This window comes from Nipponia nippon, unplaced genomic scaffold, assembly GCF_047370975.1.
Source record: "Nipponia nippon isolate SJK-2023a ecotype South Korea unplaced genomic scaffold, ASM4737097v1 scaffold_3, whole genome shotgun sequence".
Classification (NCBI taxonomy): Eukaryota; Metazoa; Chordata; class Aves; order Pelecaniformes; family Threskiornithidae; genus Nipponia; species Nipponia nippon.
The window spans coordinates 73174130-73188993 of NW_028262347.1; positions in this window are offsets into that span (position 1 = coordinate 73174130).

Genomic DNA, 14864 nt, shown 5'->3' on the forward strand with positions numbered 1-14864 from the left:
GAGGTGCATCTTGCTCCCTTGCCAAGAAGCCAGTTTTACAGCTGCCCCTCAGCTCCATCCCTCCTTGTCAAGCTGCAACAGCCGCTGCTGCTCCTCAGCTTCCTTCTGTGTGTGAGGGGTAGTGGGGAGGCTGCAATGCAGCTCTCTCCGCCACAGTACCAGCCTGAGAGGAGCAGGTGCACAAAACCCGACTCGGCAGCCTGGAAGGTGCAGGGATATTCTGCACATAGCTCACCCTTGCAAGCAGTGCAGCATGAGGAAGGTGGTTTGCTGGAAGGACAAATCAGCTACAGGCTCTGGGCATCTCATTAATTCAACCCATAGCACTTAGGACACCAAATGTTGTGGTTAGGGATTCTTTTTCAAGTAGCTCTGTTACGGCAAAACAATAACAGCAATAAAAGTTGTCATTGCAAAGAGACCACAAGAGTACCGTCCAAAGGAAACTGGAATAAAAATAGAGCTTTTTTAGGTTTCCAGCAGTTTCTTGCTACTTGCTAGTACTCAGTGGACTGAATAATTCCATGCATTTTATGCAAAGTAATAACACCATGATACAAGATACATATGATTTTTTTTTTAAAAAGTGATGACAAGACAGCTTGGGAACAATAAAATGAATTCAAAGACCAGGTGATTTGGGGCTTTTCCTTTTAATTGGTTGTATTTGCTAGCTGAAACTGAGACATGTATCATAGTATCCCATATGCAGTTTGACAATATTTGGTATTAAATAAATTTGGGGTGAGGAGTACAATGGGGAGTTGTTTAACATGGAACAAAATCTCAAGAATGCTTGCACTGGAAAAGATAGTGACAGCACCACTGCAAATGATGTCCTTTAAAGCAACTAGAATTTTAGAGCACATGATGAAAGGTAGGCTTCACCCTTCATCATAATATTGGCAAAACAATCTCATATCACATCACTTGCATCTCAGCAGTGACTGTAAGTACCCTGTTGCTTAGCTGAGCTTGCAGGTCAGAAGCAGATGTGGAGCCTCTCCTGTGGGATGCATGAGGAGGGGCAGATATATAAGAATGGGATTTACTGAGCTTTATCAATGATAACTGTTTACAGTGTGTCATTAGGGAACTGCCTAATCCATTCTATAGGAATACCAAGAAGAAGGATGTTGCTTAAGCACCAAATATCTGCAGAAGGTAAGGATTTAAAGTCATCACTTGAGAAAATGCAGTTGTCAGAGGAAGGACCAATGCCACTCACCATTTACCACATGGGTGAGAGTTTAGACAATGGCCTGGAATATGAGGGACCCAGTCCCCTGCCCCAGCTCTTTGTCCTCCCAGGTGAGTGTTGGAGGTTACAGGCAATGGGGTACTGGAGAGCTGTGGCTGTTCACTTTGCCTTGTATAACTGGATATTGAACTAAACAAGCAAAATTAAAATAAATAGAAGGTTTGTGAATATGGGACTAACCGAAGCATTATGGCTAGGGTGAATCACAAAGATTGGCATTCCAGTCTCAGGTCTCATTCATACTACATCATCATAAAACCAGCAAAAAACACCAAACCTCATCAGCATCCAGGAGTAAGAGATATGCTTGGAGCCTTCCATAGCCTTCTTGGGAGGGTACTTTTCATAGCAATGAGCTGTCAGATTCAGTGAGAGAATGGGACAACCCAACTTAAGTACACACTGGAAAAAAAAAGGAGGGATATCTGCATTTCACTCAATGCTTGATGTTGTATGTGTGTCAAATAAAATAGGGATGGTTCTTAATTTGCGAATCAGTCCCAAAAGGGTTTATGGCAGGGACACTGCTGCTCAGCAGTGCTGGAGCTGTCATGGAGGCTGCATGTGCCTGGCAGCAAGATGGCCAGGAAAATTCACTGGCTTACAGGACAAAGAAAGAAATTAAGAGAAATAAACATACCCTACCTAATTAAGAAAGAAACAGAAAAAAAAAATCAACTTGCTGGGTTATCCCCTAAGCTTATATATGTAAGCCAGTACTTAGTGAACAATTCTTTTACAGCATGGGCTTTCCTTCGATACCCCATTTTCTTTACACATGAAAGGAAGAGGAATACTATAAAAGAATTTGTTTCACTAAGTCCTATTTTCATTATGGTTTAAAAATGAGCACTCTTTTCCTCTCACCCTTTGGCAATGATAATACTGTAAGTTACCAAGCAAATATACTCCATTCCCACTTTGAAATATTTTCAAGTCTGCTACTTTATTTTAATACTTCAAGTAGTAACGTGGATGCATGTATGAGTGTCTGACTAGAGACACATATTCTGGACTTCCTATAATAGATGAACAAATGGTCTCAAAACTAAGGGATTTGGACCTGTCAGGTTTTTCCTACCATAATTCTTTGTCTTAAACTAAATTTACAACTGATAATGTCTCACAAAGGTCAACAAATTTGTATTTTTTAATTTTCTTTTTAGAATTAGAGATATTAAGTCACAATTGAGAGACTTCAAAGAAGCAAACTCCTTTCATTTTCAAAGGTGAGACTGTTAAAAGAATTGGCTGAGATTTCCCAACCATTCATATCAGCCTTTGAGGCCACAGTGGGACTCACAACCTTCTTAAGAAGTACCCATGGGCTATATACCATGTAAAAATGGTATTCATACATTTTCATCTTATAGCAAGGACCCTAACTGGCACATACGGAAGAAGGCAAGGGTACCAGGCCATGTCACATGATGGGATGTGCAACCAGGCCTGGAGCACATGAGCCAGCGCACATTTTCTCTTCTACCTCCCAGCAAAAAAACGCAACTCTCAAATGACATAATACGTCTTACTTATAGGCACATCATTTCTAATCATGTCAGGAAGGAAACATCAAGGAAGTCTAACAAATGAAGAAGGAAAAAGATGAGGTCAGTAGACCATAGGAACAATGCATTTGATCTATAGCTCATGCCCTCCCAGCATCTGAGAGGAAAGAAACATTAGTATAGGATGAAGTATCTTCAGGTCACAGAGAGTAGAACAGCTACCCCATCCTTGTGCCACTATTAAATTGCTATATATGATCCTGTACTCTGAAGGAATTGCCAAAAGACAGAGAACAAATTGTGTGAATATGTCAAAAAATACATAGGCTGAATAATGATAGGTTGCCTCCCTGATGTGCTCAAAATAATGAGGAAAACTGATGTATGAAACAACTATTGTAATGTTTTTAAGTAGCAGCATGGTTAGTCTCATCTGAGAAAAAACATCGGCATTACCACTTTGGCTGGTTTGACTGTTCATAGCACAACACAGTTTAATTGTTTGAAACATGCAACTTAATTCTGCATAACATAGAAAGAAAAAAGTTACTCCTCCCTAGAAGCTATGAAGTACATAGCACATAGACTCACAAGGAGCTAAGTTACAGGGGTATTTTAAAAGCATTTGTAACTAAAGAACCATTATTGATAATTGCGAGAAATATTAAGAAAGTGGGCACATGTGTTTTTAACAGAAGAAGAGCATAGGAGGATACTGAAAACTAGCAAGTAAGTGCAGCATAAATGAACGGAGGTAATGTTTCATCTCACCAATAGTAGAATTATGGGGACAGAAGTTTACACAGACTTAAATAGTGACTAGGTGAAGAGGAAAAAATATATTGAAGGCTCTTTAAAGCATAAAGACCACCTCAGAAAGTTCCAGGCCAAAAAAAAAAGAAAAAAAGTCCCTGGAGAGTGAAAGTGCATATGAAAAAGCATGGTTATGTATAAGACTACAAGGATGACCAATAGCAAGAGAGATTAGGGCTGGTTAGTGTGGAAAAAAGATAACAAAAAAGAGAACTGTGGGTGGCATTGGAAACATTGCTGGGGATCAGCTGCTCACCATCTCTTCCATTAGAAGTACTAGGGAGCACCAAACCGTGATAGTGGAGGGGATGTTCAAAGCAAAGGAGCTGGCTTTTCACACAGCAGAAGTGAGAACTGAGAAATCCTCACAAAGAAATTTTGTATACATAGGTTCAAAGGGAGAAAGGGTACTTATAGAAAAGAAAATGCTGTGTGGGTCATTAGGTACCTGCCTTTGCTTCCTGGTTCTGCTCAAGACTTCTCCTGTATTTTGAAACTAATCGGTTACTGGGAGAGTACTAGGCATATCATATGTATTGCTGACTCTCGCTTTTGCTAAGCATCCTCCTTTGGCTACAGCCTGCCAGGGCTTTGAGGGCACCAATGGTCCTGACGTGCCTCCCCTGGGACCCACCTCCACCTCTGCCCATGGGCCCCAGAGCCCCATTTCAGCTCCAGCCTGTGCATGCAGTCCTTATCTGAGCCATTTTGGAACTTTGCATGTGCTGAGCCCTCTCCCTTGCTCTTCCTGAATTATTGTCTGGGTTTCCGGGATTGTCCTAGAGCCTGACTTCTTAACTTGCCTTTAACTGACAGTCACTGGCCTGAGACTGGGACCAGTGGCTGTTGCTGCCTTGGCTCTGCTGACCCTGATCAGGTGTTGGGTATACTGCCTGCACTGGGTTGGCCCTCAGCTACCAACTTGTCCCCCCTTTTAGAACAGCCCCTGTCAGCAAGAGCCTTTGGGCTAGAGGGATCATAGGTCTGACTCAGGCTGGTTGTCTCTCCTTGTACCCTGGAGCATCACTAAGCAAGTACTGCATGAGGTAGATCTTCATTCAGTGCTAATCAACCCCTGGAAGAAAGAAAGTCCATAGTTGCCGTAAAAATTATGAGAACAATTTAAAGGTGGGGCCCTTTAATGGTGATTTATAGTGCTCATTAAAATGACCTTACTTAAGCAACATGTGGTTAATATCATCAGGAGGTTGGTTAATCAACAGCTCATCACAGATTAATACAGTTCATTGAATTTTGAAGACAGTAAATAAAGAAAGGATTTAGTGGAGAGCAAGCAGAAACCATTCTCACATCGTGATGGTGACCAGGTCAGGAAACTTTCTCTCACGGCTGTTGACCAAGGTGACTTTGAAAGACTGTTGTACATGGTGGTAACCAGAACCATCTCCTCGATCCCATGATGTTGACACTTCTAAAAGAAGATGCTGAGAAATGGGGATTGGTTTAGAAAAAAAACCTGTGAAAGTGAGATGGAGTCAGCAAAAATCTGTTTATTTAATTCTGCAGACCATGGTAGACTATGTTCCAGTGCCTGGAAATCAAACAGAAAAAAAACTGCATTAAAAATAAGATGATTTTTTTTTTTTCACTAGAACAACTGTCTTTGGGATCTTATAGATTTTTCTGTCATGTGTAGTCTTTAAATCAAGACTTGACCATTCTTGTAAAAGATCTGCTCTAGTGTAACAAGACAGATGAACAGCTTAGTGAAGTTGTGTTGTATATAATGCTAGGTATTCAGTTCCTTCAAACATAATATTTTTTTCAGGCTTTATATGTCAGGTAATATCCCAGACCATGCAAAGGTGATGGGGGTTTCGCCCTGGGGTTTTCACCTGAAGTATGCATGTTTTTCATTGCCATTATGCTATGATGCAGCACACATTTGGACTAGCTCCTACAAAGGTCTAAGTACCCTCACCTGCCAATGACTCGCACACCTTCAATTCTGTGTCTATAATAACAACTCCAAACCAATCTGCTGATTAAGACTGAATACAAAGAGAAGCTGTACAATCAGCATTAAAGACTACCCTTTGTATTTTAAATAGAAAAATAATAAATACCATTAAAACAGCACATCCTGGTCTACTTTTCCCCAGATGGATACATGATGCAAATCAATGACAAAATTATCAACGAGTTTTTATGAAAGACAAAAGCTCCACTGAGCAGTGGAAGGAACAAGGCCCAGACACTAGCTAAGATGGCGACACCAAATCAGTTTGTCAGCATGCTTTTCTTACTCATTAGCTCTACAGCAACAAGCTGAAACTAGATGCACCAAAACAGGAGCACCAAGAAACCTTTTCCATTATTGTAAAGGTTTTTCACGTTCTCAGGATTCCTGTAGTAGTTTAACGTTTACTTAGCTGTACACCATCCCTTTTACTTAGTTCATTAAGAGTTAAATTTTAAAATACCTTGATTTTCTTTATTTAGGGATTAGTGTCCCGAGAATAAAAAGGGTTCTAATCAAAGCTGCCTACTGCAGTTGGCCTCTGCCTGGCTGATGGCTCCCTGCTACTGCTGGCTCACCCCTTGCAAATTGGTGCCTTGGCAGCCACTTCTTCTGGTGGGAGTCTGCTGCTACCCTCTGCCTGGAGGAGTCTGCAACCAGCTCCTGCGGTAAAGATGATTCTTAGTGTGACTTTTGTAAGGATTGTTTTTATTCTCAGGAGTAATCAGCAATTACTGATATCTCAGTATTCTTATTAAGGGGATTTTTACTATCATAACCCATTTTTTTTTCCCATGAGTGTAAGTTACAGTCATATGGGAGGGCTTGGGTGAAAAAAAAGGATGAGATATGTCTTTTTTCAAGTGTGAGACCGTAGTCTTTGATTTGACTTCAGTAGTTTCACATTTCCCATTCTGGTACTTCTGGTCAACAGTTCTTGGTTCGAGAAGTCAGCTTTGAATGTGAATGCTTCCGCAGACAGCTTGGACAACAGTAGTCTGAATATAAAAAATTCTTCTCAGCCATATGAAAAGCAAAGTATAAAAGATATTTTAATTCCTGAAAAGTTATAAATTAATGGTATATATAGGATTTTAAAAAATGGGGCGAAATTGCTGTGTATTCATATGTTAGAATGAGGAAATCAAAGGAATACTGTTTCCCCGCTTATTACATGAAAAAAAAAGTGGCAGTTTTTCTACAGGTTCTACTACTTCCAGATTACAGAGTACATTTAGCTCCATGCCTTTTCATATTTTTAGGATCAAAAGGCAAAAAAAACCCCTTGGGTAGGTCTGCTAATACGTCTGAAGACAACCTGAAAATAAAACCTTGGGAACACAAGGCTCCATTGAAAAAACACTGTAAAACAAGAGGGAATACTTATCTTGACATAGTCAGAGCATAATAGTGGAGCTTGTGACACACCTTTGAAGAAGGACAAGGACACAGGTGTTTGTGCATATGTGCCCTTGGTGGAACATCAGTAAACACACGATTAGCAGAAGTACAGTATGCCATCCTGTAATAAAGAGCAATAGACAAGGGCCAAGATACCTATCTTGTGACTAGAAAATGTCAATCATGGTATAAGAAACCTGCTGGAAGTGGATGGTTGATGCTTTGTGCCACAACAAGACATGAAGAATCCCCACCTCAGAGAAGAGGCCCACATCTGTTGTAGAACCATGAATTTCAACCTCTTGCATGTTATTAATGCTAAGTACATGATAATCTGACTGAGGATATGCTTGACTCTTTTAGAGAAATTGCAGGGGGCAGCAGTGGTGGTGTTGTTTTTTTTTAATCCAGACCTAAATCTGATGGATGCAATCATAATGTAACACCATGGTTTTTCTCTGCAACAATGAATGAAGCCCCCCTTGACCATGTTCTTGATCACTTAGTCATGGAAAACTAAAAATAGTTCTGCACAAAAAGTTACAAATAATAGGAATCAAAAAAATACCAAGAGAAGTTTATAGAAGATTATGGAACAAGTTATCCTTGAAGCCATTATTAGGCACACAATGGACTGGTGATTGGGAACAGCCAGCATGGATTTATCAAGGGCAAATCAAGGCCTGACCAAGCTGGTTGCCCTCTACGATGGGATGACTGGTCTGGTGGACAAAGTCAGAGCAGTACATGTTGTTTACTGGGACTTTGGTAAGACCTTTGGCACAGGCTCCGTTATTATCCTGGTAGCCAAACAGGTGAGATATAGTCTACCCACTATAGGGTGGGTAGAAAACTAGAAGATCTGAAATTGTAATCAGCAGTTCAAAGCCCAGCAGCTGGTGGCCAGTTGCCAGCGATGTTCCTTAGCAGTTGCTACTGGGGCTGATAATGGTCAACAACTTCATTAATGGTTTGGAGAACAGGACTGGAAGTGCTCTCAGCAAGCTCATGCATGAGGATTTCCTCAAATTGAGGAAAGGAGCAGTTCATGTGCTGGAGGGCAGAATGGCAGAGGACGTTTGATGAGGATGGAGAAATGAGCTGACAGGAACTCATGAAGTTCAGCAAAGGAAAATGCAAAGCCCTGCACCTGCGACAGAATGTATCTATCCACAGAATATGCCAAGGGAATCAGCTAGACAGAAAACAGCTTTGCACAAAAGGGCCTTTGGGTCCTGGCGGACAGTGAGTTAAACATGAGCTGGCAGTGTGCCTTTGAACCTACAAGGCAAACTGCATACTAGGCTACAGTTATCAAAGACCAGAAGATCTGGAAAAGTGTTTCTTTCCCTCTGTTCAGTACTTGTCAGGCTGCATTTGGAATGTTGTGCAGTTTGAGGCTCTCCAGAACAAGAGAGACATTGATAAACTGAATCAAGTTGAGCGAATGATGGATCTTATTGCTTTCTTCAGCTATCTAATGGGTGCTTATACAGAAGACAGCACCAGACTCTCCTCTGTGCACAGGTGATGCACAGCAAAAAGATGAGAGGTAATAGACACAGGTTGCAGCAAAGGAGATTCTAATTATACATACATATACATCTAGGTATACAAGTTATTTACTGTCAGAGTGGTCAGACACTGGATCAGGTGCCAAGAGAGGCTGTGGAACCTCCTTCCTTGGAGATTTCCATCCAAAGCTCAACTTGATGACACCTGAGCAACACCAAAAAACTTTGAAGTTAGTTCTGCTTTTGGTGCAGAGGATTGGACCAGATGATCTCCAGAGTTTCCTTCCAGTCTAAATTATACTGTGATTCTAAGACTTCAAGTTTTTCTCCAAGATCACTTTCTTTTGGAAGGCATCCCAAACTTTCATGAAGCCAACAGTTAAGACCCATCTATTTTAGGTTTCTCAGCTACGCACCAGTCTGTCTCTTTAGTTTTCTTTGCTGTTATTAGATTTCTAAATATATTATGCGTGACATTCCAACTTCACTTTTTGAAATAACAGTAAAGGCACAAAGTTGGATGGAATGGCTAAACAGATATCATAGAGGGAAAAAAGAAGAAGAAACATGAGAATGGCAAAATAGGAGTGGAATACAAAGTTAAATAGAAAGTTGCACCGTTGATGGTCAATAAATGGAATTTCTGCTCCAGGGTAGGAGCTCCTTAGCTGAAAATTTTTGAGAAGACCCTGAGCATACCTGTTAATTGTAGATAACTAGGAACCATCCTTAAAAAGATGCTTTTCTAAAAATGCTATACATAATCTTAGAACATAGCAGACAAGGCTAGAGATAAGGAATAGTTAATATTTCAAGATGTGGCACTGGTGAGATTACACCTGGAATATTGTATACATTTTTAGCCATGTGCATTGATGAAATATGGATCCAGATAGAAAGCACTGTAGCTGAGGGCTCCAAGAATGTGCTGCCAAATCAAGAGAGCCTATTTTTCAAGAAATTATTAAACATTATTATCTTGTTTACCTAGTAAAACAGATTGAAAAACTGTGTTCTGTTCATTTATGGTCAAGGCTGAGTCCCAAGTATCAGATTGAGAGGAAGAGTCTTTAAAGCTAAAGGACTCTGTCAGTTCAAACCAGAATATAATTTGATCATGACTGGAAATTAAAATAAGGTTCCTATGCATCAGAAGACGTATCTTTTGCAGTAGGCTTAGAAGTGAGAGGGAATGTAATTCTCATTGTTCTCAAAGCAGGGCTTGGCCTTTTCACAAAAGGTGCTTTTGAGTTTGCAGACTGGATTTGTGATCTGGATTCCTCCTGCATTCTTATTTTATAATTTTACTAATACTTGCAGTTGAATTGCCCTGACATATAGCTTTAAAGTGACTACCATTTTCTTGATGATGATGTCTGTTGTTCTAGGAAGCTGTCTGGTCGAGAGCTGGAAAAGCCACGAGCAGTGCAACGTATCACCAATAACAATATTGAAGGCAAAATTTAATTAAGATTATCCAAAGGTCAGCATTATGAAATAGGCTGTAATTGTTCATGGCAAGTAAAAGAATGGGCGTGGTGACAGTGGTGGCAGGGAAGGGCGCACGAACTACAAGGAATGTCACATTCTGGTGTAACATCCAGGCAGACAGTAGTCATAGTTCACATGCTTTAAGAATGACTTCTCTTTTAACTACAATCACTCTCAGAAATCAGGCATAAGGCACAACAAGGGTGCAATCAAATAAAATACTTCTCAGGAAACCAGATCAGGTTTCCTTGAACTAGAGCTGTAAGTAGGTAAAGGGCTGCTCCAAAATACACATAGCCCCAATATACTTCCACATTAGGTTTGCCTGTGCTGTTAATGGCACTGAACTATAAATCTGAACAGTCTTCTAAGCATGAGTGTTTCTTGAACACCCAGTTTGTTCAATATACCCAAGGCATTATATTTTCTCTTCCTGCAAGTCCTTGGCTGTCTCTAGCGGGTCTTAGCTGAATGGACTTTAGCCATAGACCATGAAAATAAAACTTCATACTAAAATACGTTTTAGCTATCAGTAACCAGGAACAGTTCTAAAGTTGGGACATCCCATTTTTAAATGCCAGGAAGGTATGAACTATTATAATCTTGACAAGCTCAGGAAAAAAGCTGTTTCATAAGAGAGTACAAAAGGAATACACTTGCACATTTTCTACCTAATTAATTTTTGACCACTGTGGATAAACATGTATTTTGGGACCTTTAACAGAGGGCAGAACTGGGAGGAGACAAGATTAAAATTGCCTAAACCATAGTTTGTGTTAGAAGTTAATGATTCTTCTACCAAGTACCAGCACAGCCTTGCTTAAGGATAGAATACTCTGACTTTTGAGCATTTGTGTGGTAGTATTACTGCCATTGTTGTGGATACAGAACCTAGGTAGGAACCTCTTTAATATTCTTTTTGTTTGTCTTAACCTTAAAATGTTACCATTTAGTGTTTGCACCTAATGTACATTACCTGTGTAGTACGAGTTGCATTTCTTGTTGTAAATGTCAATGCTTTAATGATGGCATCATACATTTGTATGTGTGTCTCTGAACAGTAAGCGTCGTATATCTTGAACAATGCAAGCAGCGTTGAGGCCTGTGCAGCACTGTGATATTTATTTTTCATATTAGGTTAACTTAAAAGGTCTTATGATTCCTTAATGTATTTAAAAATCAATAAGACAATTGGATTAGCACTGCAGCTAGTGTAAATCAGTACAGTTCTGTAAACTACTGGATGAAATATGGTTCTTGATTTGTGATTTGTTAGTCTACTTGATGGTGGTATAGCTCCTGAGAGTGCAACTGGAGTGAGAAACAGCCCAAGGACTTACAGTGTCTTTGCTGGATTCTGAAAATTCCTTAAACATCATTGTATTTGTCTTTCATAAGAATCTACAAAACCTGTAGCAAACTATTACCTTGATCTTTGAAAACTAATTAGCTGTTATTCATGCTAAGGTGTTTAAATTGGTTCTCTTACTCATTATAATTTGCATTTAACTAGCAGGTAGAAAACCAAGCTTGATTTTTTTTCATGTTCACTAAGGAATAGATCTACCTAATAGACACAGAGTTAGGCCATGGCCCCTGTAAGGTCATATAGCCATGAAGCGTTGAAGAAGTCTGCAGCTGTCCTTTGCAAGGCTGGCTGCTGTATTCTGGAATGATCTCGCAAGGTGCCGTATGCTTCCCATGATACTGTGAAAGCTCTCAGCTCCCACTAGCACAAATTATCCACATTGATTATTAGTTAAGACCCTTGATCTTCCTTCACCCAAAGTGTTTCTCAGAAGAGACTGTACTAAGCACAAGACCAAATGAGTTTGTCAAATGTTCCCTGGGTATGATGCAAAAGTGAACTGGAAGAGCGTCAACTTTCATTCTCACAGTATGGCTTGAGGTTTTTTGGTTGTTTTTTTTCTTTATGCTTGCTTTTGGGGAGAGGATTGTTTTCTTCCCTCAGAAAGGAAGTCAGGGTGATTTTTGTTTAGGTTGATTGACTACCTAAACAATGCCAATATATTGTTTAACTGATCTCATCTTTCTGCAAATGCAACTACCTCAGCTCACTACAGCAGAATGGCTTGTGCAGGCAAAGCATAATAGTTTTAGAGAAGTCATATTAGTGAAAGGATACGTTTGGTGCTGAAAGCTTCATACTTTTCCTTTGCTTGTAACCAGATCCTTGGTTTATTAAACATGGAAAAAACCACTAGTGAAATAAATCTAAAATAGCAACTTTATCAATACTTGAAATTGTCAGGCTCAACAGCTAAAGTATGTTGACACCAATTGTGAATTGACCTTTTATCTTTTTTTCTAATCTTCTTGTGGCATGGCATTTACCCAGCCTTGATCTCTTCTATCTCTAGCAGATTTCTGTGTAGTTCAGGGTCAACAGAGGATGGGAGGAGATGCTGCCAGCAGCTCCAACTGTTGATCCTTGCACATAGCTTGCTCTAACGTTTCTCCAGCACAGTTGCATCCTGTTTTTGCTTCTTTCCGCCTGTCCTAGCCTTCCCCAGCAAAAGCACCACCATCTCCAGTAGCATCTTTGCAAAACAATGATAAGACGTGTCATTCACCACTGATAGGAGCTGGTCACTCCTGTTCTTGCCTGAAAGTCCTTTCCCTGGATGGCTGGAGGAGCTGAGCACTGACAGTGCTGAGCCAACTAACTTCCACCTTCTAGCTGGCTTCACACTTTTCTGTGTGCATCAAGCAGCTTTTGCCCCATGAAGATGTATTTTACTTTATTTTTCTTCTCTTTTTTTATCCTTTATCTTGCCTGGTACCCTAACCTCTGCCTCTGGATGCTTTTTTCACTATTCGCCTCTAACTGCTTAAACTGCTCCTTGATATTTACTGCTCGCACTTTCAATCTTACTGTCCTCCGTTTTTGTACCTTCACAGTCTTTCTCTGAAACATTTACTGGGATAGCCTCTGAATATCTAAATTTCTTCAGTTACATGTATGGATACCTGACTGCCTTTCTCTTTTCTCTGCTTTGCCTCTTATTTCTATCTTCATGTTTCTCTGCTTTCACTCCTTCTCTCCTTATATTGAGATTCTAAGTCATGTCATACCTCCTTCAAACTCTCAAAAAAGCCACTTCTTTAGTCCTGTGACCTGCAATGACCCCAGCATCTTATTGTAGTCCTTAATCTATCATGGTAACAAGGAGAAGCTAGTATCTTCAGATTACACAGGGACAGATAAATTTCAGAGGACCAGATGCTCTAAAGTATGTGTGTACTAACTTTTCCTGAGCACTAAGAATCTCAGTTCACAAGCATTTCTGTTGGTAGTTATGCAGACTTGGGAAAATCCTTTCCTCTACTTCTTGTTCCTATCTGTCCAAGGAGCCAAGTGGAAGGAAAAGCTATATTTTTTGTCCAGATATATGTTCTGACCCAGACTTACAGCACAACCACAGAAGCAGTGGTACTCACATGAATCAAGAGTTTGGGAAGCAGCTATGAGCTAGTGGGAAAGGAAAGGAGTTTTTCATGCCAGCATTAGTACCTAGGGACATGCTCATGAACTTAAGCCCAAGAAACTCCTAAATTGTTTAAATCTCTGTTTGTATATTTGTCTTAAACATTCTTAGGTATTAACCCTCTTCCACCTGAGTGAAGAAAAAAGTTCTTCACCATCGTGCATTAGAGCAATGCCTACCCTTTAAATGCTCTGAAAAGTGTTACTCTGCCATACGCCCTGTAGCAGAGCAATTTGCAATTGCAGATGGACTTTTTCCAGCATTGGAAAAGTTCATCCAACTTTTTTCAGCTCCATTCAAGCATGGAAAACCTCTCTTTGTGTGCTTTCCCGCTCCCCACCCTTCTTCACCCTTTTCTCAAATGAGGAGACTACTGCAAAAGGTGAAATAAATCAGTTCCTGTGAGCTATGATTTCCGAGTTCTGACTTGGCGTCATTAGTTACAATACTATATCTTGCCTGTCTGTCAAGATCAGCAGATCTGAAGAGGGTTTGTTCAAGTGACCCATTTTTTCCGAGGGGCTCTGCAGTGGCGTCTGGATCTTCCTTCAGAAATCTGTTCTGTTTGTAGTTGGAGTTGCACAAACGGGCAAGTGTTTTCATTCTTTAAGTAAACTTTGCAAATAGATATATAGACTTCCCTTACAGCTTTTCACTGAAGTATTCTTTTTAATTGCTTACCCATCTCTGAGATACACAGTTTTAAAAAAATGAGAAAAGAAAAAGTGAAGTGTTGTACTATTCATTGCAATAAAACCAAATTCAACTTAATTATGAAACAAGGCTTTCAACAAGAACAAAAAATTATTTATATCAAAGGAGGGTAAAGATTTGTCCTCTATGGCTACAGGGTGTGGTCTTCCCAGGGGAACTGGAGCAGTTCTGCTGAACTGCTGACTTGCTGATGATTTCATGCATCAGGGGATATAGACACCACTCTGCAAACAGAAGGGGATTAGGCATACCCTGTATACTATTGCACAAAATAAAAACATATAATCTCCTTATAGGAGGTCAGGTAGCTAAAATAATCAATTCTTTTGTCATTACGACTTGTTTCCAACAGGCCCCTGTGAAGGAATAAGTAATAAGTTGGATGGCTTGGTGTTACTACAGAGCTCTTACCAAAATAATGATTGAGTCCTGAGCTGCATGGCCTGCAAATTCAGAGCTTCACTAGGACTCCCTGTGCTTCAGCACTGATGCTTTGTTAACCCATGTAGTTTGGTTTTGGACAGAGATTTTGTCTCTTACTTTTTTGTGCAAATTTGTCTTTTTAGCATTAGAAGTCATTCTAGACCGAAAAAAAGGGGGGGGCAGGGGGAGTGGGGAGAGTGAAGACCTTTTCACTTGAAAAGAAAGATGTCAACACAAGACACTTTGGTA